Source organism: Dermacentor silvarum, chromosome 3 (genome assembly GCF_013339745.2).
Source record: "Dermacentor silvarum isolate Dsil-2018 chromosome 3, BIME_Dsil_1.4, whole genome shotgun sequence".
Lineage (NCBI taxonomy): Eukaryota > Metazoa > Arthropoda > Arachnida > Ixodida > Ixodidae > Dermacentor > Dermacentor silvarum.
In genome coordinates, this window is record NC_051156.1 from 193,631,260 (window position 1) to 193,657,679 (window position 26,420).

The window sequence follows — 26,420 nt, forward strand, 5'->3', positions numbered from 1 at the left end:
TCATCATCATGAGTACTTCCGGAAAATGCTGGGGTACGATCGCCCAGCTTCGCTGTTTCAAGCGTTGCGCGGCTGAGTGCAAGGTTAAGCGTTTTTTTTTCTTTGCCCTAATATATGTCCTCACTTTTATGGAGCAGTGTAGGATGCCGGCCACCTCGCCTGGTCTCTTTTCTTTCAGCGTGCTACTTCAGGCGTAACAGGCTGCCGAGCGTGCACACTTGCGTTCCGCAGAAAAATACATCATTCGCAAACGTCCGAAAGAAAACGCTGTCAACGTTTTGCTCCATTATCAGTCATTACCAACCAATACACGGAAAGCAAAGTTAACTAGCCCAACGGCCAAACAAGAATGTAACGCAATACGAACTTAAGAGAAGCTCAACAGGGTTGTCGATGTAATCCCTAGTGATGGAAGAAGTGAAAAACCTGTTTACGTTGTCCTCGGGCAGATGTGGAAGATTAAACTGAGTTTCCACAAAACAGGAAAAACTTAACTGGATTGAAACTTTCCATCACGTTCCCTTCTCCCATTTCCTCTATACGCCCATTCCGCCCCACATGACGGTTTCCAAGGCTCCGTGGTTGTAGACGAGCTCAATAAACAAAAGCGTTACGACGCCATAACATATCTTCTATCGCATCTTAGCGAAATATTAGTTGTGTTTCTTGCGCAGTATCATATGTACACCAGCGAATAGTGTTGCCAAGATACTTTGTATGTTAGGTGTATATATCTCCCTCGCAAAACACAATTTCCTTCGATGTTTGTCTTGTTTTTTACCAGGTCTCCTTTCGATGGTGCTTATCGCTAGTTCTTGTTATGACGTCTTCGTTTACGGAGCCGCACTTTTGGAATGGTGCGAGGGTTCACTTTACTATTTTACTCCCACTCCGAGTTGGACTTAGGGCATAATATCCTTTCTTGTTACCTCGTTATAAATAGCCTCATCATTGCGTTTTTTTTTTGTATCCATTCCATGTCCCTCACTTTTCCCCCATTTGCTACTTTCTGCTGCCACCATGTTCTTAATACTTGTCATCAGCGTTGAGGCAATATGCAGGGAGGGGGTGATAAGTGTAACCTGGGGCATCCATGCATTTGCCCACCTACAGAAGGCAGGTCTTGAGACCAGTATTTGAATAAAGACGTTCATTCCGCCACCACCACAGACTTTGCGGACGTTTTTACTCGAATCCCGTGCTCAGGACCCAATTTGCGCAGTGTAGCTGCTGATCTCATTAGCCAATCGGGTCCAATCTGTAAAGTGGGACATGTACGCTATACTTAAGAAATGAGAACCTTATCCAGTGACATTTTCTTAACTAGCAAAGATTTAAAAAAAAATTGCGGGGCTTCACGTGCCAAAACCACGAACTCATTATGAGACACGCCGTAGTGGGGGACTCCGGAATAATTTGGACCACCTGGGGTTCGTTAACGTGCACCTAAATCTAAGTACACGGTTGTTTTCGCATTTCGCCCACATCGAAATGTGGCCTCCGTGGCCGGGGTTCGATCGGGCAACCTCGTGCTTAGCAGCCCAACACCATAGCCACTAAGCAACCACGGCGGGTAACTAGAGATCACACTATATCACACTCCTACCTGCAGGTAATTTCCTTCTTGAGCTTATCCAGTTGACGGAGAGATAATTACGCTACCTGCAACGGGATATCTTTAATGATTCAATAATCAACGTCTTGTCTAATCTTTCTTTCTACAAGTGTGGCGATATGGGCTGACTGGGCAACGACTTCCATTTTTTCTACACTCATTCCGCTTCCCCCGAGGCCGAGTAGCAGGTCATAACATTGGTGCAGGCCGACCTCTCAGCTTCTCTCTCAAAATGAATATATATATATATATATATATATATATATATATATATATATATATATAATAAGTCTGTGCGCAACAAAAAGTTATCTGGATCGATAATTAGCGACAGGCTCCTTAATGCACTAAAATTTACCGAGTATACGCTTCCAACTCACCGACATGAATATTAGTTTGACAAGGGTCAAGGAAAGAAAGAGAGCGGCTAAAAGCTCGAATAGGAGGGAAAGGCAGAGGAGAGAGAGCGTCGTAAGAGGCAACCGAAGACCTCGCTACTGCTTAACGACACATCAAGTGGTCTAATTCACCCGCGCGCCGAAAAGCTTATGGGCGCCACAAACGCGCTCCTTTCCGCCCCTAAAAATCGTAAAATAAAGCAAATCTCTGGCGGTCGCTCGCGCGAGCTATAGCTCCTTCGGGGTTTATTAGCCGCGCTAATACTCCGGGAACGCAACTTGAGGTGCATCCTGGGGGGAACGACCACCCACCAGCGAACGTGAGTTGATTCCTCCCAGAAGCCCTACATTCACCCCCTAATCTTTCCCCTTTCTCTGACGCGAGAGCAAGGTCAGGTGACTGAACCCATTGCCCTCCCACGGACAGCGCCGTCAGAGGCGATCGTTAGCACACCGCTCCAAACTAAAGCCGACAGCCGATGGACATGGCTCGAAATTCGCGTCACCGTCTGGGCGAACGGAGTAAACCGTCCTCCTTCTGGCTTCAGTCCCCCAGCGCAGCCAGTGCCAATCCAGCAGTTCACCCACACACGAACACACGCACGCGCTGTGGAAGGGAGCGAAGTTGGATCGATCGAACTACCGAGGCCTGGGTTCCAGCCCGGATAGTACGAAGTGAACAGAAAAAGAAGGGGAGAGAGAGAGGATAGAAGGAACGGGGCGATGGAGAAAGAGAGAAGGCACAGAGGAAGGAGAAGTACCACCCCCCAAAAAAACCCTTGCACATCCGAGAGGGCCGAAGCAAAGCGCGCGCGGCGCGCGAAGCGATGCTCCTCCGCACAACGCCGGTGTGCGACGGAAAAAGCATCGCGCAGAGAGAGCGCGCGGAGCACGACCGCGTTGGCCCGCTGCTGCTCGGTCCTGCTCTGTAGTTGGTCATGGCCGTCGTTATCTTAAACGTCGTTCGCCGGACCGTTGTCTGATTTGTCTCCCCGTGCCCCCGACTCTCTGACCAATGGGCAAGGACGACAGCGAACGCGAATGCTTTTGTGGCTGACTTGCTCAACGTCGACCCAGCATCAACTAGAGCGCTGGTGCATCGTTCGCGAGACGAGAACGTAATTCGAACAAAGCGTGCTCGAGAGCGTGTGACGACCTGTACGAAAGAGAAAGAGTTACTGACGTGTGCGTGTGTGTGTTGACATTGTTGACTGTTCGAGTTAGCGACAGAAGAAAAGGGTGCCGAAGGAAGCAGAGGTGTCACTTTGGTGTGCACGCCTCCGGATCTCTCGACTCGACTTCACGTTTACAAGAAAGGCTGCGACGTTTCTCCAGCTAACGAACGTCTAACGTAAGTTCTCTGGTTTCGCTATGACTTCTAAGAATTAGGGAATGTCCAGTGTTGTCACGGCGTTTAGTTCGCATCGTACTGACTAGACTTTCCTCCTCAACGACTATACGAAATTGTTTATCTCGCATACATTGTTGCTCGTTTATCATAACGAAAACGACGTGATTGCTGGTTGCAACGGACATAAGTACGCGTTGTTTTCTTGCATGCGCCATTCTAGTGTTTCTCCACGGTGGTAGTTTTTTTTTTTTTTTTCTCCAAAGCGAAGCTCGCCGAGTGTGGCGTGTCACCTGTTGAGCTTAGCACGCCACATCTGGTTTTTTATGGGAGTAGCAATTTGTAAACCACCTCTAAAATAACCGAGGCGTGGAGCGAGACTTCGCAGCTGGTAAATGAAGGCGAAACATCGTTACATGCAAGATGGTATAGCGGTATAGAGGAGCAGACTACACCGGCACCGTCTCCGTCGTCTGCTCCTCTTCATTTGCATGTAAAGCCGATTCGCGATCATCTTGCATAACAGCTTTGAGCCACGGTAGATTGCGTGTGAGACAAAGCAGAAAGCCGCGCTATGGGGTCAGTACAGAGAGATCTTTTCTTCAACTGTGCAAGAGGAACAGACCGGTTAGGCCGCTCATCAGTAATACTCGGCAGGAGGTCAGATAACTTATAATGGGATATTCAGTATGTAACAATGCAAGGCTGTCGCAGTCACAACAAGAGGTCACTTACAGAAGGTGTTGATGGGAACGTCACATAAGCAAGCCACACGTTGTGCAACAACACGTGTAGATTTAGAATCGGAACGTTAGGCTTAGGTCACGTGTTCAGTCTCTGCGGCTTTCGACAAGACTAATTATTAGCTAGGTATCAGTAACACTATCATCCCTAACATTGCGAGCTGGGGGGATAATTGGAAAGTTGGAGGCACTAGAGAAAATATAATTTATTCATAGCTGATAGTTTACCTTAGATAATACAAATGTAAAGTAAGTCCACGGTAAGTATTCCCTACTGATACTTATATGAAGATAATAACGTCACCTAGGGTTTTAGTATCGCAACTAAGACAGTTGCCCTTTCTGTTGGGCACCTACAGCAGCTGCCTTGATCTAGACAAAATGGCGTGACCGTCAGACTGCTTTCGTTGTGAAAATTTTCTGATCACTGCGCATGCAAGCACTGCTGACTAATGGCTCCACCATTCGGCTCGCGATGTAATTGGGCGGCACACAGCTTAGTATACAAGCGCTCATTGTTCACTTGGAATGTCTCGCTGTCGTATCCACAGATTTGACACTGTGTTGAAGTGGATAATGACACGGCGCCTCCCCTGCTCCGACAAAACTTGCGCGGCCTGTGCCAGGTAATAGCTTTTACGAAAGGTTCCTCCGGTGGAATGGTATACACACCCAAAAGTACGAATTGTTCAGCCGTGAAGACGCAGTCAAACACGTCTTGTGATTTCGTACTTGCTGGCACGTCTTGTGCGACTTTCTTTAGACTCTGTTCAAGAGATCTGGATTCTAGACGATCTTTGAGAGACATTAGATTCTATAGAATTGTGGCCTCTTTCGACGCAGACTGAGAAGGCAGTTCAGGAATTTCTGCGATTTATGGAATCAAGTGGTGTTGGTGACCGATTGTATAGGCGTGAGGTGCAGCCCCACAGACGTGCACCGCTAGTGCCTCACGTCCGCTTCTCTTCTTTCTCTCGCTCCCCGTAACCCCCTTTCTTCCTCGTAGGGTAGCAAACCGAAAGCGCGTCTGGTTGACCTTCCTTCATCCCTCCCTTATCTCGCTTCCGTCTCTATCCTCATTAGACGTCGTACGAAGAACGTTTTCCCCACCAAGCACAAGAGGGCCCAAGTTGTACTAGCTTAGAGGGGGGCCGCAACGAAGTGCTTCTGATAAGAGAGAACGACACTGTGCTTACAACATTACAGGTTGCTGGAGGCCGCCTTTAGCGTGACTGTTGAAGATACAAGAGCAGTTCATTACGCCATTTATGTCTTTATTTATTTATTTTTTTACAGCTGTGCCAAATTTCCTAAAAGCCGCGTCGGATCAGTAAAATCGGACGGTTAACACCGCGTACATTTCAGCTCGTTGACTGTAAAACCATCAAGCGCTCGGATCGATGCTCATGCTCCCGGACGCGCTGTGGATCTTGCATGCTAATTATTTACGTTTACGGGTAAGCGCAACCCATGGCTGGAGCTGCTACAGATGAAAGCGAGGAGTCCCGGCGTATAATGGGTGTTTTTTGGCAGAACAGCAGGAAGAACTAAGAACTACAGGGAGCGTCGTAGATTCAGGGTCGAGCGAGTTACCAATCCGTGCGGCTGGAGGAAATGGCAGCGCTAGTGGGACGGCGATAGAGAGAATAGAGACACACAGGAGAAGCGATAAAATCAAGTCGCTGATGGTTCGATACAGGCCCTGTGGGAGACTATATGCTGGCGGGTAGCAGTGTTTTGATGGAGGTGGCAACGGCCAATGACGGGTACTTATCACGACAGGAAAACCGTCGTAAGTTCACCGCTCTGATACCTGCTTAGCCGATGCAAGCTATAGTTTCACGAGACGCTTACTATTTGGAAGTATACTACATTACAAAGCTCACTATATAGCATTCTATTTTCTTCTTTAACTCCTTCGTTCCTCTCTGGCATTTGCTTATTGACGTCACTAATTAAGGATATCTTCGTTCCAAGAATGATGGCCGGCTACTCCTTCCCAGATGAGAAACGCCTTAAGTCTATCGCAGCACAAATGCAAAAGAAACACATCTTAAAATCATAACGACACAACAAGTACTAAGGACACAAAATGTTACACTTTAGAGAAAGAAACACCGCTATGAACGTCACAAGTGCATTGGATACATAAAACACACAATGTTACACTACAGAAAATGTGACGCATATCACAGCTTCAAACCGACAGTGAAAGTGTGGAAGGTTTGATGAGAGGAAAAGCGGAGAGGTTGGCCGGAAGTGCGCGTTTCTGGCCTGTTACTCCACACTGGGGCAAGAAAGGAAGGGGAACCGGAACCACACAGGATAGTGGAAGAAAATGGGGAGGTGGTTCAAACGTAAAATGAACTACAACCTACAGCGTCATTGTGACCAGAAGAAATATGTTTATGTGAATTCCACAGCCTAGTATGGGTTCAGAGCATTAGTGGCCACCAATGACTATTTCTTTTAAAGTAACCTCCTGGCAAGAGCCAAACAGCTCCCTTATGGCCCACTGCACTTCGATCAATCCCTGTTTATTTATTTATTCACAGACCTCAAACATGGGCTTCAACTGGAGTATTACTTGAGAAAGGGGGGAGGGGGTGTAACGTACAATAACAAGACAAGTAGTAGTCATCATGCAAAAGGGTCAAAGCAATAGTCATTCTACAAAACAGCCATTAAAAAATTTCCATTAATTTGGATACCAGTGTGCTTCTTGTTTGAATATGTTTACCGCATTCCTTCTTGTAATACTAGCTGAATAGGGGAACTCTACAATGAACTGTGTCATCATACTTTCACTGCTGATGACATAAAGTAATAAATGTTTTTCCTTCAGCGTACTCATCCCCGATCAGCCACACACGCACAAAAAAAAAAAAGAAATTAAAGAAGACTTCACAACTTTACCCTGGGACCTTCCTCTCGGTTTCGTTCCTTACTGCGGGCGTCTTAAGCAAGGCGCGAATCCCACTTGAGGCCCCCAGAAGCTCCCCCCGCGACGACACCGCACAAAAACCGCTTTTCGGTATCACCGCGGCTTCTCCGAACTTCCTACTTGCGCTTCTGAGCTCTTTCAGAGGCGCCACCTAGGCTTGGTTCTATGGTGCAGTTTCAGCAACCATGACCTAATAAATGCTTTAGGAAGTAACCGAGGCAGAAAAAAAAAAATAACTGATAACAACAGTGGCCAATCCATGCATACTGGGACGCAACTACCGCTTGGTGGAAGCAGCATGCATAGAAATGAGGCGCTTCACTTCAGTGCAACTTCTTCGCTATAAGATGTGCGGGCTTTACAAAGAAGACCTATTACATATGCAAGGCGTCATCGCCGTATACCCGTAACACACACACGTAAACACTCCCTCTGCCTGAGCGCGCGAAGACAACGACAAATATGAAACGACGAATATACATATTTATATGCTTGTGTGCACTCTATCGACGTCGAGGCAGCCGGAATACGGGATGGGATATGACGCAAACGAAGAGCACAGTAGTAAACCCGTCTAGCAAATGCTTGAATTCGGGAGCAGCCCACGTTTACTACATTTATACGCTTGTTGTAGCCCCTCGCTCTGAACCGTATTAACTATACCGAGCGCAGGCTGACGTCTATCCAATTTTAAGTAGCCCTAACTGAAGTCTTAATTAATGCACATTCTAACCATCCACACTCTACCGTCGTTCGCAAATATAAGACGCACTATGCAAATATTGATGTACCCAAACAAGAGCACTAGCTCTAGAGGACAGTTACGAGCAGAAATCTTGCACAAATAGTACGACGCAAATACTATTGGGATGGTATTTACGTTTAGACAAGCGTATAGGTTAACAAGGGCTAATATTTACTTTCAAGTAGGTAACGTACATGACCAATCGCACATGTACACCGGCTATATTAGGCACTTCCATGCACTTTATCGTGTTCTTCAGGGTAAGACTTGCTGTAAGATTTGCTGTACCGTTGTACCTGTCATATGTCTCCTTCCTTTTACGCTTAGAGTGGGCTCCGGGTAGTCATAAAGTCGTGCGCACTAGCAAGTAACACATCATATTCCATTTATAGATGTGCAGTCGTTCACTCGTTCAGGAAGCGAATCTCGAATTTAAACACACGAAAAGAGGATACCAGTGAAACGTCGAAAACGTGTATCGCCTCTTTTTGGCTTCAGGGCAATGCACAAATAGTTATAACGCTGAAAAAAGTAATTTGTTCTCCTCGCATCCTGCAAACAAAAGCACATATGGAATTCGCATTACTTCCTGCAAATTAGCGGTCGTATTCAGAGTTGAACATTTATAACGCCACAGAAAGTTGCACTAAGAACTCCACGTGACATCGGATGCCGGTGGGTAATGCAGTGAATTTACCAGTTATCTGAAGGCACGGTGGAGAGAATGTTGTTACACTTCGCAATCATCTGGTGACGCACTGCGTCTGCTCATCAAGGTCTCATCGGCTCATCGGCCGCCAAACGCTCGCTTCATAGAGAGATTTCTCGTTTCAGCTCATAGAGGCAGTAGCGTATGACGAAGTGAGAAAAGCAACGCAGGTTACGAAGCTATAGTATGTACAATCGTGCTCGATATGAGCTGCAACACGGTGCCCATGATGTACCAGTATTAATTACCAGTACTAATTACTGGCTAAAACAACTTTTAGCATGTCAGCGCCGCAGTGCAGTCTTCAAACCCTGTCGACCACGGGTAGCCTGTTGCATCTCATACTGAACGCTACTGTACCTAAATGAAAAGCATCGTCATTGACGGCTTTATACAAAAAAAAAAGAAGACATATGAGAACAAGATGCAACAAACAGGACAGGAAAGGGCATAACAAAGCATTACTAACTATGCGAGAAGGCATTAAAACGTAGAAAAAGTACCACTTGAGGAGAGTCCTTTGTTGCTATTTTGTTTTGTTGAAAGACCATAGCACTAGTCCTCCCGAGAACTGCTGCACTGCTCGTAAAAATGTTACGTCTGCTAGTGCACTGTACAACAGCATACCTGCCGTATAATACAATAGAATGCAATTAAATTATACAGAACAATAAGAACTGTACAAAAGGGCACGGTAGTTGTCACAGTGCGTGTCCTAAGATAGTTGAATACGGCAAAACATAGAGCAATATCAGAATCCTACGACAAGGAAGAACAATTGCAATATCTGTCCTAACTTACGGAGAGTTATAGAACGAAATAAGAACAGTATGCGCGGTAATATATTATAAACCTGGTAAGGTGTGGTATAAGATTATCGAACGTGAAGAAATTCCAGAGTAGGATAAGAATCTCATGACAAGAAATAATGGATTCTATAATGTTGAAATGGTAACCAGTCGCACAAACAGCCTCTCCTATTGCATTCTTGCGATTGTTGCTTTCTGTCGACGCACTGTTTTTCTTATATTTGTCAATGACTTCGCCTCTTAACATTGGTAATTCCTGACCACACAAGTATTCTGTCGAACGCTCTACCAATAAAAACTGTGTAGATGGAACGCGCCAGCGAATCAACATATCTTCCTGGAAACTCCTACAAGCGTTTTCGTTCCCTATGTCTCATTTTCCCTGCACCGGAAAAATTTGTGTAAAAGTGGTCCTAAGCTAATGTTTACATCGACCTATAATCCTTACACGAGACACCGAGAAATTATAGGACCGAAATAAGCAACTACGACAAGGTAAGATAATTCTCGTGAGAGTTCTCGGGGCATGACCGCGAACGAATAAATTACAGATCGAATTAAGCCTGTGGCATAATATATTCGTCGCCAAACGTGCCATAAGATAGCCCAGCACTAAGACATTGCAGATCACAATTACGAACCGTACGGCGTGGTATCGTATTCGTCGTAAGTTCTGTCGTAAGATCTCTCATAAGATAACCTAACACAAAGTTGGAGATTTAAAAAAAACTACTGCATGACAAGGTAGGACAACCAATTAACGACAAGAACCGCGTTTTGTGCGACATCATTTTTTCAACATATTGGTTTCTCTCATGTTTATCGGTGACTCGTACGCCTGTTAACTCTGAATGCAGCTTACCAGTCTGTATACACAGTCCAATGGTCGACAAAAAGAAAGAAAAAGAATAAAAGTATATGAGCACATATATCCCCAGCGAGCACTGTTTTCGGAAACTCCGACAAGTACCTTCGTCCGCTATACCTGACTTCCCTGCAGTGTTCGCAATTTCGCTAATAACCGATAAAGCGCTCCCGCAGTTCGCGCATGCGCACGACACGTGCCTATAGCTCCTTGTTAGCGATAGAATCCCCCCCCCCCTTTCTTCCATTATACGGGCTGCTCACGCTCGTCGGCCCTGATTAATTACGAGTTAACAGCGACTGCTTCCGATTGCTTTCTCTCCGGGCAGAAAACTATGCGGCAGGCAGAACTAATTGCTAAGCTTCCCGCGTCAAGCTACAATATTGGCCACATTTTCATGGGCCTGATTTTTTTTTCTCCTACCGCCCGCGGCGCGGTGGCTCGGTGGGTATGACGTTCTGGCGTTATCCTGTATCGGAAAGCGAAGACGTGGGTTCGATTCCTGCAGCCACGGCGGCCACATTCTAATAGGGGCCGAATGTAAATCCGCTTGTGCGCTGCTCACTTTTCACTGCTGCAGCCCCAAGAGTGAGTAGGTGAGTGAGTAAAAGCTTTATTGAAAATAAATAAAAGAAGGAAGTTCCGCATTTTGTGAGCCTTACTGTTACCGCCAATTCTACATATAGGCCGCGTTTGAGAATCCTTTATTAGTAAGGCCATTCTTGTTGGTATCGTGCCACGTATTTTCGACTAATTAAGGGCAACATCGCTTTTCAAGCGAAGCTTGTATATATACGCTAGCCCGCGCCGGCGATGTAACGCTAATTAAACCAGCTGCTCTCGGAGCTGCACAGGTGGCTGGTGCTCGGAATGCGCTCGTGCCACTGCTCCTGCGTTCGTCGTCGTCGTCTGCTTCCACAGCTGGCTGCATTGCTGCTAATCATTCCAGCGTAGAATTTCACTTTTCTTCTGTCGTCGTAATGGAGGAGGCCGCATTTACGGGGGTATGAGCCATTGCTTAAGGGGGTATGAGCCATTCATTGTCTTACGTAACGGACAGATTTAATTTTGAAGCAATTTCATGGAAATCCATCCAGAATGAACGAGCTCGGTAAAGGGCTCGTCGACGACGTGCCGATTCTAGCGTGAGGGCTTCCGAAGCCCAGGCGAAATGTCAGCGAAGAGCCACCGACCCCAAGTTGCAGGAGCGCGATGCTGAGGCCTAACGTAAGCGTCGTCTAGCCCTCCAGGAACCCGACCGCGGTGGTGCGCGCCTCGGCAACGCTGACGCCAACTTCCCCGGTGCGACGGCCAAGTTTCAACGCGAGTTTCCCAACCGGAACTTCGGAGCCAGCTGCAGTGCGTGTGACCGATTGTGGTTCAGTGAAGAGACGAATGCCTCTTCACTGGAAGAGGCATTCGTCCTGCAGTGGGCATAAAAGTATGTTGGTGGTGATTGATGATTGTGATGCTGATGATAGTAGCAGTGGTAAAAAAGATACACCGAAGAAAGAAGAGCCAAGGCTCAAGTACTCCGACACCACATATAGGTTCCACTTGGATATATATTAGTGGAACATTTTTGGAAGTACGTTCCGCTTAAGGGAACTTACGTGATATGTGATTAAGAGTAACCTGTTTGTCATATGACGGCCGCCTCCACTATTAATGATGTCCAATGAGGGCAGAGCTTTACAAGGAACACGGGTACCTGAAGCAATCAACAGTGAAGTGAATAAAATTGTAACCTTCATTAATATTTATATTAATAGCTTTACGGCACATGTTGTAGTTTACGAATTTTATCTGGTGTGTTCGCAATGCATGTAAATTTGAAACGAGATCTGAGAATGGCGCCAGTTTAGAGTAACTCGTTTCCAAAATGCGTGACAAAATATACCGGCATTCCAGTTATTTTTGCACTTCATGCGTAGAAAGGCGATTTGCTAAAAAGTCAGTAGCCCCTTCCTTGTCGAGAAAATGGGGGTAAGCAAAGCTTGTGTGCTTCTTCGGTGTTCATCCGAACGAATTGCACTGACGAGTACCACGTTGTGCTCAAACCACAACCGGTCACACGCACTGCAGCTGGCTCCGTAGTTCCGGTTGGGAAACTAGCGTTGAAACCTGGCTGTCGCACCGGGGAAGTTGGCGCTAGCGTTGCCGAGGCGCGCACCACCGTTGTCGGGTTCCTGGAGGGCAAGACGACGCTGACGTTTGGCCTCAACATCGCGCTCCGGCGACTCGGGGTGGGCGGCTCTTCGCTGACGTTTCGAATAGGCTTCGGAAGCCCTCACGCTTGAATCGGCACGTCGACGACGAGCCCTTTTCCCGAGTGCGTTCATTATGGATAGATTTCCATTACATTTCTTCAAAATTAAATCTGCGCGTTACGTAAGACAATGAATGGCTCATACCCCTTTAAGCAAGGGCTCATACCCCCGTAAACGCGGCCTCCCCATTACGACGACAGAATTGAAATTCTACGCTGGAATGATGAGCGGCAACGCATCCAGCTGTGGAAGCAGACGACGACGACGAACGCGGGAGCAATGGCACGAGTGCGGGCCAATGACTGAGTACGAGCACAAGCTTCACTCTCTCCCAGCTCACGCTCTCCCAGCTCAGCGATGCTGCGCACGACAACGAGACCAGCCTAGCGAGCCTTTAACAGCTCCGCTGTAATAAAAATAAAATTGCTGAAGCGGAACTGATATAAACGGTAAACTCGGCGGTAATGCAGTTCCACTCAACGTGAAAGCTGGGAAAGTGCGGAGCAGTGATTCACCGGTGTTTCCCTTGTGTTTTTCTTGCGTTTATCTTGTGTTTAGCAATCCATCATCCGTTTTGACGCCTGTGCTAAGGCACAACTGGTGGGAAACCGCCACGCACATGGAGCCAAAGCCTTTGCTGACGATGGTTAGAAGCGATTTTAACGAATTTCTGTCAATGAATGCGCCTAATGCTTGATCATTCCTGTCTTTTAAATTATTTTGAATCATGTTAGTTTATTTTGAACCGGTTTTGATCAATTCTGCACTTGTTTTGACCCTGTTTTGAGCACTTGTTTTGAGCATGATCATGAGGTAGACGCCGACGGCGACAGGCCGGGCCTAAAGTCCCTATATATATATATATATATATATATATATATATATATATATATATATATATATATATATATATATATTGCTTTAGAGCAGAACATCTAGGAACTTTAGCCGGGCCCATAGAGAAAGGAATTCAACAAGAGCGGACACTCCCATAGAGCCCAGCGGCCGAATTGACTGCAGCGCGCCAAGCGGTCGGCATCAATCACTTCCGTTTTCGGTTTTGGGCGCGCGCATTTTGAACGCTAGCTAGCATGCCGGCTGCACCCCCCTTTTTTTTCGTTTCGTTCTTTTTTTTTTGTTGTTTTTTTTTTTGCTCGACCACGCACAGAAAATGATTGCGAACGATCTCGGGAAGTCCCATCGAATCTGTGCCACGTACAATTTCACAAAGTAGACGCAAGACCCCTTGTTAAATGAGGAAATATTTATTTTGCTTTATATAAAAGCTCGTTGCGCGCTTTTGGTACTTTCATCCAACGTTGTGGCCCTAGGTAAGCAGTAGTTCCCAGTATATGAAGCTCTACCCGACGGCATCAGCTGAAAAAAAGTTAATGACGAGCATGTTACATTTACAAGCACGTAAAAGCTTGTTACAAGCTTGTGTCATTTTGGTATTTAGACATAGGAATACTGCGTGTAGAGGCGAAACGTACGAGAGCGGTGAATGGGCGGCATTACAAACAAAAGGAATTCGCTTTTACATACACGGCGTAGAAAATACCCGACTCATCCCGATCAATACCATAAAATATGAAAACATCTGATTTCCAAGCATTCCCCTATTTCCGGGCATTATTTCCTGCACTTTAGCAGCACAAATACCCGAGCGACTTCGCGTTTCCAAAACTTGGCCTCGGGCAACGCTACGGTACGCTATATATACATTCACAGAGACGGACGCAACAGAGGCTCCCAGCCGGACCATGCTAGACGTTTGCAAAATGCCTTCTACTCGCACTCAATTGACAAATGCGTGGGTGCAAAGCCTGTTTTCAGTCCTTTAGAAGACGGACTTTTCGAATCACAAGTTTCTGATATGTTCCTCGGCGTTATCTTTAGCGCGTTCTGCCGGCGCCAGCAACACACTCCCATGTTATCACTCTCGGCAATCGCCCATCGCGTTTTCGACAGGCCTGAGTACCGAAAGAAGGTATATGTTGTTGCGGGGCCACAAAAAAAATGTCACAGTTTCGCCCTAAGGGTGAAGCAATGAATGCGATAGCAACACAGCAATGTCATACGAAGTAAGGTGAGCGGCTTTGGTAGCAATATGAATTGTAGTAAACATGAGCTGATTAAGTAAGCAGGTGTGCTGCGGCGTAAGTAGACCGACATGAAGAGAGACTCGATGACCACGAGAAGGCGCGTGTGAAACGGTGGTGTTGATGAGAAGCGCTTCCCGTGGGCAGCGCGCGTGCGAAGGGACACACCTGTAGCGCTGCACTGCCGATCCAGGCAGCATTGCATGTGTAGCGTGCGTTGGAAAATGTGGCCCGACTATTACTAACTGCATGAACAAGCGTGGTGTGAGCGCGCACAAACAAACATGAATAGATCACACTGAATGACTGCAGACAACGACAGTCAAAACGCTGGCAGCAAGCCCATACGCCGCAGCAACGGGCGAAGGTACGTGCGGTCTATCGCTTCAACGGAAACTGAGCGGCGAATGCACGGCGCATAAAGGTCAGAGCCGTGGGGAGATAAGAGACGGTGCGGGCGGAGCGACGAGCGTGGTTGTTGGCAGAGTATAAGTGCGCCCCCCCCCTCCTTCCGGCGCTGGCTTCCCGCTTCCTTGCTTGCGCGTGGGAGATTGAGTGCGTTCGCTCTCCGTGATAGCGCGCGTCCCCGGCCGCACGCTTCCGCTCGGGCATACGGCGCGCGGTGAAGATTTTATCTATAGGGAACCTCACGGCGACGGCGACGCCGACGGCAGAAATCCGGTTGAAGTGTCCATATAATTGCTATCGCAATAAAACGTCACAACCTTGTCCCTCTAAGATTCATTACACGCCAAACTAACTTTGTCACCACGGCCAAGCTGCTTATCGCTAACTGCGTCACAGCGCGCTGTGCGGCCAGCGTGCCTCAAAGGTACCCAAAAAGTAACGAAATTACTTTTCAGTAATGTATGGCGTCAGCGAAAGCGGCACAAACTTCTCCTAGCAAGATGCACTATAGACTACGCACCACGGCCCGAGTTGGTTCTCGCCAACTAAAGTCCCTATATAAGAAAAGTACCAGCCATCCTTTGATCAACGCCGCTTCTCTCTCTCCTGTACCTCCGATTGGACGATGATAGCGCGCGCTTTTCACTTCTTTATATTTTGTTTTTTTCCTCCTCAGAGCCATGTTGAAAGTCCTCTGCGCAGCCGCAGTCGCCGACGGCGGCGGCGGCGCGCGCCCGGCCTGAAAGCTTCAACGTAGACTTTAACGTAGACTTTCTAGGTGCGCCACCGTCGACTTGGCTTTCGCAAGCAAAAAGTAAAGAAAAGAGCAAGCGCTTTAAGAGAGGAGGCGGCGGAAGAAAGAGTAGATGGCGGTAGTTTTCTTATATAGGGACTTTATCGCCAACTGCGTCACAGCGCCCTGTGCGGCCAGTGTGCCTCAACAGAACCAAAATAAGTTAGAATAATCCCATAGTAAGCGTCGGAAACATGTCCCAGTAAGATTCATTAACTCAAACCAACTGCGCCAGGACGGCTGAGCTGTTTTTCGCTTACAATGGCTTAAGTGTCGGTCCACTGCCGTAAGCCTAATTGCGTCGTAGACTGTGAAAAAAAAAAATTCTCACCTTGCCGTAGTCCAATAGTGCAGTGCAGTGGTGTCTTGCCCCAGTGCAGAAGGAACGCAAGAATACGCCGAGAGCCCCAGAAACCAGGCTACATTAAAAAAAAAAAAGAAAAAAAAAAAAAAAAGGAGACAGACGGGTCGCCGCGGGCGAGCGTTCAAACGCGCGCGCAGCCGCACTCGGTCGCCTCGGGAGAATGTCTGGCGGATAACGCATGCATCTGGCCCGTCATTGGCCTGTCGCTATAGGTAAGGCAGGAAAAATAAGTCGCAAAGTCTAAGTTCATTTATAGTAAACAAGTTGTAGTTTTCGCGGCAAAGAATTAAAACAATAGAACAATGTCTGTTAACTTATTTGCACTTTCTTTTTTTTTTTTCGATGCTCGCGGCAGCTGACGTTCGGCATCAATACTATAGCGTGACGTGTTTCCTGTTGCCAGTTTTTGCCGAGTGTCCCTTCTTGTTGAATTTATTTCTCTACGCAGGGCCCATAAAGTGCTCCGCACTTAAAAAAAATTCAAAAAAAAAAGTCTATACCTGAACTGCCGAGGTGGCCATCCCTTATCAAAACGCCCTCTAGCCCCCTCCCCCCCCCCCCTTTTTTTTTTGCGGTCTCTCAATCTCTTAATCTTGCGGGCTATCACGTTCCTTTCTATCGCTGATTGCGGGGCCTTTCGGTTTGGCCAGTAAGCTCGCTTGGGCTGACCCTAAATGTCCGCAATGAAACCGCCGAGGGAACTCCAGTGACGAGAGCACCATCGATACGCGCATCGTGAAGCACTGCAGCAGTCAGCCCGCAAAATTACGCAACCGCGGTAACGTTGCAACGCTCCCGGCGGCGCGCCAGTGTGATGTAAGAGGCAGACATGCTAATGTCGGCGCTTCGATGTGCCTAATCGCGACTCGCCGACGATGGCAGAAGTCTGCGCGCGGAGTCAGTGCCGTGTGTGTGACAGCAGAATGGACGAGCACGCTAGCTCTGTCAGAGCGTATTAAAAAAGACACTGGGAGTGGATCATCAGCGCCTCGGGTGTTCTTGAGTGGTAGCGTTAAGTCCGGTGTATATAGCCTGCACTATATAGTCTACAGTGTGATTGTATATGGTCGATGCTTAAACGAACGCTAAAGCTAAACACTTCAAAATCAATTTAGACTGAATAACGATACGTTTAAATCTATACTTTCGTTAATTTTGTAGTAACAGGTTGATTATGAGAAAATAGAAGTGAATGCAAATGTTCCATTTCCTCAATTTTCGCGCCGACAGCCGAGAGCCGGCGCGCCAGTGGGACTAAACTGGTTTCAAAGTTTTTTTCCCTCATATTTCGACCATTGTGGCTTCGTAGAAGTATTTAAAACTTGCTATGCTTAGTATTTGACTCCTTTAGGATACATTTATTGTCCATCGTTACGGTTAAAAAAGTTAACTGGGACCGAGCTCGTCAGAATTCATGGCCTCACAGCGACGTGGTGAGGGAACTTCGAGGCGGCGCTTGAACAAGATATCGCGAGGAGCTCTGTAAAATGCGCATTTTAGAGCGTCTAAAGGGGACAAATGTAATGCATAAATTTAGAGGTTGCGTGAAATTGTTACAGTGCTACAATAAAAAAAATACACTGTTACAATATAAAATTGGTGGTCCAATTCAGGGCGATGTGTATCACATGAATAGTGTTCACTTATGTCTCAAAATGTTAGTTTGCAGAGTTAAATGTGAGACCGCTTTCAATCGCTTAGTTGGCGTAATAGTTCAGCGGAAATCCGCTAGGTGGAGATAAGTAATTAAAGATAAACTGAGACATCCACCCAAATGTAGCAATTCGCTACTATGGAAACCCAACCGGGTTCCTCGAAAGAAAGCCTCGCAGTTGAAGAAAAATTCGTCCTGGTCCGGGACTCGAACCCGGGACTCGAACCAGATGGTAGAGCGGCTGCTCCGGAAAGGCGGTGGTCCGAGATGGTGGCTGGGACTTCGAACCGGGGACTCGAACCAGATGGTAGAGCGGCTGCCCCGGAAAGGCGGTGGTCCCGGGTTCGAGTCCCGGACCAGGACGAATTTTTCTTCAACTGCGAGGCTTTCTTTCGAGGAACCCGGTTGGGTTTCCATAGTAGCGAATTGCTACATTTGGGTGGATGTCTCAGTTTATCTTTAATTACTTATCTCCACCTAGCGGATTTCCGCTGAACTATTACGCCATACACTTGCCTTTGCTTCGAGTTGTCGACAAATTCGACTTCGCCCTGCCATCTGCTAGCCGCCTGGTTAGCTCAGATGGTAGAGCGGCTGCCCCGGAAAGGCGGTGGTCCCAGGTTCGAGTCCCGGACCAGGACGAATTTTTCTTCAACTGCGAGGCTTTCTTTCGAGGAACCCGGTTGGGTTTCCATAGTAGCGAATTGCTGCATTTGGGTGGATGTCTCAGTTTATCTTTAATCGCTTAGTTGCACAGGTGGAAGCTTTAAGCTCCAAGTTTCTCAAGATTTGCAATTTCCTACAACTTTCGCAAAAAAAGAATGATCGACCTAAATATAAAACAAATCTACTGCTGGGATATTTTCACTTTTTTCGTTTAAATTACGCAAATTTCATTAAATTCGGTGCAATAAAAGTCGAGAAAACAAATTATCCAGTCCTTTATATTTAGTTAAAAGCACATATACTAAAGTTTCCTCTAGAATAGAACAACTTTCTAGTAGCAAATACATTAGAGCTCCAATATTTCTTCGACTTTGTCGGGAATAAGTTACCGACAAGATGGATTATGCGGACATTCGTGTGTTATAATTAAAAAAAACAGTAATTTCAAAACCGTCATCGCATACTTCAACAGTAACTTATGTCGGAATACTGATTAAGTGTTAGCTTTAAGAGTTGACCATATACTGTACAAATACCTGTGAAATGCCAAATATCTATCAATTAAAGCCAACTCAGCGGGCTTAAATGAAGTCTGTGGCATTCTAAAAGAAGAAAAAAAGTCATACTCTATAGTGGCCGTAGTGATCGCATAATCGGGGGCTTCAAAAATATATATAGAACTAAAGAGGAAGCTATTCAAGTTTTAAAAAAGTGAAGCGCCTGGTGGTTTCCGCAAAACAGAAAAAAAAATTGACTGAGACGAAATAAAAGTTCAAAACACTCGTTCATTTCATACACAGCACAGGCCATACTACAGACGTTTAAGGCAAGCCTCTGTCGAACGGATAAAATTGAGGGAAAGTAAAGCTCATGCCCCAGAGAAAAGAAGATATCCGTATACTTGAATAATTAAGAGTGTCATAAACCGAGTCAGAAGCTCGACTATACTTACATATAACCGAACGAAGATTACATATTTAATAGCTAGCTGTATCGATCCGTAGCATGCGTACATTCATAGAAAAAGAAATTTATCGCGTTCTAAGGCCAATCTTGAATGAATAATGTAAACGCATTGCCTCATCAAAGCTTCGTATCTGAGATCAATCTTAAGTTTGCCGCGCCACTTTTGTAGAAGCAATATATTTTCCCCCCTCACTTATCCAGCGTCACCTAATGTTTCTGGAAGCTTCCTGGTGATTATCTCAGCAGTGGCAGTGAGGGAAACGTTTATTCAATCAACTAAAATACACAAGATATATACGAAGGTTCATTAGACATCTATTTGAAAAATTATGGTTCTGTGATAATGAATCGGACCACCCTTGTGTGAAAGGAGGTTTTGTAAGCCCGAAAGCACGCAAAGCGAAAAACACAGTGGCGACATCACTCGGAATATCTCGCAACAGCTCGCCTTGACGTCATTGACTTTAACAACCTCTATTCGGGACTAGTTAATAATTCATCGGTAGACATTTTACTATACATTGCATTATGAAACAAGAAAATGTTTAACACGGCAAGTTCGGAGAACTTTTCGTGCGCCGAAAATGGGCCCAAGTACAAGAAAATGCTCTGAAAATACCCGTCGTCACACTCACACAGCAGCGCTGAGCTTTTTCGAGCCGGTAGTCAAGAAAGGAAAGTTCGAGGTTCATTTAATGCAATAGCATTATAAGCAGAATCCAGCCACCTTGTATAGGTAGCCATACAAGAAACGTTGCGGCGATCCCAAAGGCAGTGCAGTCTATAACACAACGTGCATTTATTTACAAATAAATAAATATGGGCTGATCTCGAAGGCAATGTATTTAAACGTAGCGTCTCAGAGCGCTAGTTGCCACGAGAGAAGAATGCGAGAAACTGACACGTGACTTTGGCGCGAGAGAAGCGTGCTTTCGATTGTGTCCTAATGGTTAGAGTATTGGGCTTGCTGCGCTGGAAGACGATAGGTTGGATACCACCATCGTCACGCATTTCCTTGTAGCGGTGTAGTCGCGTACTCACCCGACTTTGGAGGTTATCCAACACAAAACTACACGTGCATGGCGTCGAGCATACGGGCTCGCGCGTCAAGGCGCGCACCAAACCGCAACTTTGTAATAGATACGAGGCACAGAAACGTCGCTGTTGACGAAAGATCGAGAGTGCACAAGGTCGCCCGTGTCGCAAGCACGCACATGCAACTGTTGAGACGTCACAACCTCACTATGCCGTAGCATACTTAGAGAGGTAGCGGGGCTAAGTTGCGGCGTAGTTTTTTTGCTTCAGTAATACTAGCGCGAGTATTTTAAACCTGTCTAAGCTTATTTTAGAGTCGCTTTATCGTCCACTCTTAACAATCGAGATACATTTACTTTAGTGTTCAGTGTGATTAGAAGGGAGAATGCGGACCAACATGCCCCGAGGCATGATGAAAATTGGGGCTCCGGCTACTATACCGCTGTTGTCCATCCAGCAGCCGATAACGTATTGAGCCTCCTGAATGAAACAATAAAGGCTTCGGTGTTACCAGAGGGCAACGCTTGGGCTTAAAGATCCTTTTTTTTTTATTCTTAGAGTATCCCATGCCATGCCTTTAACTGAAGCATACACAGACGCGTCGTAAATGTGTGCCCTCAATTTACCATGTTTTCCCGGCTCTTTGTTCGCACTTGGTACATAGTCTGCAGAGACAAAATTGTGTATAAAATAGAAGGTGTTACTTAGGTAAGCTATTTTGGGTGTAGCGGTGTAAGTTTTTGTAGCGGTGTACCAATTTACACCGTTATTCACCTTTAAGGGTGTAAATTATATGACAGTGTAGACCGCACTCGCTGTATAGCCCGGTGATATGGATTTCTGCTGAAAATAGCTAGTTCTTGTTTTATCGTCCCGAGGCAGCACATATACAGTCTGTGAGCAGGAATTTTACTACCACATCTTCGTGTATGTGTTCGCGTATTAATCAATTTATTGTCAATAAACTGGATATTGGCAATGTGTTGCCAATGTTGCCAATGCTTCTGACTTGTTGTAAGTTTACTATATTGCTTTAAGTTCATGTTTGGTACATATACCACATTCATTTTATTGATGGAAGTTCTGTTATGCTATACTTCTGTTAGATATGGCTTACAACGAAATGGATTGATGTTCATTGAAGTCGTGCACAACGTGTGCCACGATGTCAAGCCATGCATTTCTGTCTATAGTTCCCGGGCCACTTCCAAGCTAAACAGCGCATCTTTTAGCCTAAAAAACACGTCAAGATTATTTTTGAAGTAACACGGAATTCATTGGAATTGCTCACAACTCAGAGCAATGAAAAGCAGCCGCTTTTGTGCATCTGTGAGCAGAATGCGCTTGCATGTTGAGAGCAGCCAGTAATTGCTGGAAATGTTACTTGTCGGCTGCACAATCATTGTGAAGCTGATTTCGATATGTGGTTTAGTACAGTAAAAAGTGACAGGCGTTTGAGGCCTGATTTTTTTTTAACAGCGAAGCCGTTCTAGCTAACCGTAAAAGGTAGCGCCTGCTGTCGCAAAACCTCGCCGAGCTATGACGTCGTACGTTGCCTAGCAACCACCTCGCGGAGCGGCATGTGCCTCGCTTCCTCTCCGTGCCGTGCACATGTTTCCTTGACATGGGACGTTAAGGAGAAGGATGGAGAGAAGGCGCGCGGCGCGCGCAATGCGCGGGAGAGGCAAAGAGAAAATAAGAGCGAGATAGAGAAAGAAATTGTAGCAGTACCAACGAGGCAACGCGCAGAGCTGCTGCCGACGCCACACGCGTTGCCTAGCCGCGCATGCGCCGAAGCAGTAGCGATGACGTCACCTCGCGTTGCCTAGTAACCGCCGGCGCAGGTGCGCGCTCGCTTCGCCCGACACAGACAGGGCTCCTGCCTGCCTGCCTGCGTTTGTGGCATGCCAGGAACGCTGTCACTCGTAGGCGCCAACGCGTCCAGCACTAGTCACGCGAAATGTCGCGAAAGGGAAGGTACCTCCGAAAATAATCGCTCGAGAATACATTCTCTACATGCGTAGTTAAATCAAACCAACTTAAGACCTAGCAGCAACCAAGTTAATACCTATATCAGTAGCAGCCAGTAAGACTTGAGGATTGTCACTTTCGCTGTGCCTAAACTTTGCACGACCGAATGCAACCTTGCCCGCTTTTTGTGTGTGTGTGTAAGTCTGTGTAAGATCTTGAAACTTCAGCGCGCACACAAGAAACGAGGACAATAAGGCAAAGGTAACAGACAGGCGCGTAAGATCACCAGCATCTAAATCATTTACAGTATGCACCACGCGACATTTCAACATTTAAGCATATATAGGCCCTTCAGGGGCCAATATAAATATATCCATTGAAAATTGAGGTTCACCCTATTCCTCGCGTCTTCAGAATCATGAAAACTGTACCGCTGCAGGAAGGTTAACGAATTTGCAATTCTGGAGTGAGTGTTGTTATCAAGTTTACAGATTGTGGACTCCAAGCCAGAGCTCTCTATATAGGCGTCAGATATAAATATATCAACTGTTTCATATCTGGCATATTTAACAGCGCCTATCAAGCCAATCGAAGAATATGCTTGATGTAAAACACCATGAAAAGTGATAAAAGTGAACCCGCAACACCCAGCTGTCTAAACATTCCAGTTAGTTTTATTAAACACCTTACAATAATTGTTCAAACTTTCAGTGTGGATGCAATCAGGAATGTTTCAGGATGTATATGGCATGCTTCAAATACGAATATTTTTGCCAGTAATTTTGATGTCGATGTCGCGAAAGAGAAGGTACCTCCGAAAATAATCGCTCGAGAACACATTCTCTACATGCGTAGTTAAATCAAACCAACTTAAGACCTAGCAGCAACCAAGTTAATACCTATATCAGTAGCAGCCAGTAAGACTTGAGGATTGTCAAGATCCTCAAGGCGTTCCTCTTGGCGTATACCATATAGTGGACTCAGTGCCTGAAGGGAATAGCCTGGAAAATACGGTACTTGACAATGAAAGTGCCAATCGAGTTGTATATTTCTTACCGGTTTCCACTATACGAGAACGTTCCCCCTTTTATCCCGCATCGTAGCGCACAGTTTTTTCTTTTTTTTTTTTCTCGCATCAAAGACGATTTTTGTTATTGTTTGGACCTCCAGTCAAGGTGAACCTTGTTTCTTTTAAAACACTCCATTCTAATACTTCTGTCTTTGGTCAGTGATGAGACGCTCACACCGAGAAGCTCAGTTTTTTTTTATGCGTATATCAGCAGTCAAGAAGTTTCGGAGGATGCCTATAATGAAAGAAACTTTAAGGTCAGCGCGACAGCGCCTTTTCTAGTCGCCACTTTCCAGAAAATACGACGGCCCCTGTTAACGGCAACCTGACCCGTGACATTTTAACCCAAAGTTGTCGAGACGAACGCGGTGAGTTACCGTTTCTTTCTTTCTATGTGTTACGAACGCTGTGGAGTTTAAGGCCGCTCACTCACCATTTCTCTCTTCCGATATAAATTGTTTTTCTTTTCTTTCTCTCGCCTTAAACACGCCGTTTAGATGGATTGAAACACCTTTGAGCTTGCCGTATATATGGACTCATCACTTCGTCTCTGTAACGCGTGATATGATTTTCTCATGGGCGGAATCGCTTTGCCCTCGCAGTTACGTACCCTTCATATTTATCTTTCTTCTTCGCAGCTTCGAAGTGGTAATACTTTTTTCCGTCCTATAGGCTCGCCGACGAACTAAGCGCTTTCCCCTACCACGTATGTGCATTCGTTCAGTACTTACGTACACGGAGTTTATCGTTTCTTTACTTGGCCTTGCAAGTTTATCTTTGGACGAGGAAAGGCAGGCGGTGATTTTAATCCCAGCTCCTCGTCGTCGAAAGAAAAATGGCCTGCCGATGGGTTTCAAAGTTATCCGGACTACTCCGGTAGGATTTCTTTTCTTTGTCTATTTGCTTATCCGAAGTCTTTTTTTTCTGTGTTTCACTTACTTCTCCATCGTTGTTCATCTACCAGCTTATGCTAATCAACACGCAACCTGCGGCAGTGTTCCGCAAATCTTTCGCATTATACGCTCGGTTCGAATAAATAATACACTGTAACACACAGAAGCAGACCTGGTATGCATAATGCAACGCTACCGCGCGTTTCTCTCTCTCTCTCTTTTTTTTTTTAGGCACGCACAAACAACTGTTGCCGCTATTCGTGGTGCAATAGTGTTTAATACATTCAAAAATATGGAAACGGCATCAATAACGGGAACCGCAGCAACAACAAAAAATACCAACACGAAAAGGAACTATATAAAGACAAGAAACATTAGCATGTCACAATTGACAGCGTTAGAGGAGGGCACGCTTTTCCTGGAGAGGAGAGCACGCTTTCATGTGTGCTCCGGGCTACATGGAAACGTTGCCGCGACCCCGCGCGGCGTTTTAATAAATCACGCTATACCCGTAAACACCGCCACCGACTAACGTGTTCCGGGTGTAACTCGAATGCACGCCGTGTAGTCAGGGCTATACACACACGTCACTCCATCTTCTTTATGCCGCGAAGTGGAGAGACTGCGCTGCCTGTCTTCGTTGAATTATTGATTATAGATCCTTCTTAAGTGCACTCCACTCCCGTCTCGAGCCTTCGAAGCCCCACCACCGGGAACACGCTGAGAAACAAACATACGCTAAGACGCACAGATGGGCCACACACAAACACACGAACCAACACAAACACGTGGCTTCACAAGGACACACCTTTCAAGACGTACGTACCCTAACACAGACGCAAACATACACGCGCTAAATTTGCCCAACCGCCCAAGCGATGTAGAACCGCGCGAGCCCGAACACACGGAAAAACACATATGTGCAGACCTACCCGCAACCACCCAAGTACGCACGCGCAAATACGTACAGCCTCAAAGATGTACGCTCAGCTTAAGCTGAGTGAGAGTTCGTGCTTTTGCGTGCGTGTACCCGTGTCTCCATGCTTGCACGTACGTTCGCTCATTTGTGTTTAGGCGCCTGTACGAGCATAGCTTAATGTTATACGCATACAAGCGCGCGAACACAAATGAGCAAACATACGAGCGCGCACAAAGATACAGGATCACGCGCCGAAAAGCACATACGGTCACCCAGAAGCACACACACACGCACACACAAACACGCACGCTCACTGAGAACTACACGCACACACGCTCCTACATTGCACACGCAAAACAAAGACAAACACACGTTCACACACAAAGGAGCCTTCATACACCACACGCACGCACACAGTTACACTGCTTTCACAAGAAAACTCTCTATCAGCTATGGCTGCGGTGTTGTTCCATTAACGGCGCATCAACAGCATAGCCTGCGTCCAATCATGGTGCTCGCGAATTGCAACAGCGGATCCTCCTATACGGAAAGTGTTCACAAAGACCGTCGAGCGTGCGTATCGCCCGCACGAAGTGCAGCTACATGTGAGGAACAGTAAATTTTCCACTCTGAAAGCGGTGAGCGTTGCGAAATAGGCGAGGTGGTTCCGAGGCCGCGATTATACAGGATGCTACAACTATACCTATAAAACGTCGCATTTCGACGGTATACTCTGGTAGTGCGTATACAGCATTTACAGCACCCACCTTGACCTTCGTGGTCATTACGATTAAAGAGAGGAACGCCAGTAAATTCAAAGCAATTGTACTAATTAAATTTAACTTGGAGAGTCTCTACAGAAGGAACGCACTTTGACGTTTCTTCTGGGACGTTTGAAGAATGTCTATACTGGAATGCCCGTAGACTTATGGCATTACGCTTTTTGTCGACGAATCTCTGTAGACTTTGTGTTAACAGTCCATTTGAATCTCTGGGAACCGGAATCGAGCAATAGAGATATATCTGGTACCGACATTAGTTCTGTGCACAGACCTATAGACTTTATATAGCCAAAGGACTCATGGTAAGAAGTTAGAATGATTTACAACAAATTACTACGAAATTTATAAAGTA

General features: G+C 46.2%; 1 protein-coding gene across 1 annotated transcript in view; it reads left to right on the forward strand.

Moving 5' to 3' along the window:
- The first annotated feature begins 3,012 nt into the window (after nucleotides 1-3,012).
- Nucleotides 3,013-26,420, forward strand: part of LOC119446386 (uncharacterized) — a 261,982-nt gene continuing 238,574 nt past the window's right edge. The window contains exon 1 of the mRNA XM_049664106.1: nucleotides 3,013-3,364. The gene's annotated coding sequence lies outside the window, so the exon portion shown is untranslated. The remainder of the gene's footprint in view (nucleotides 3,365-26,420) is intronic.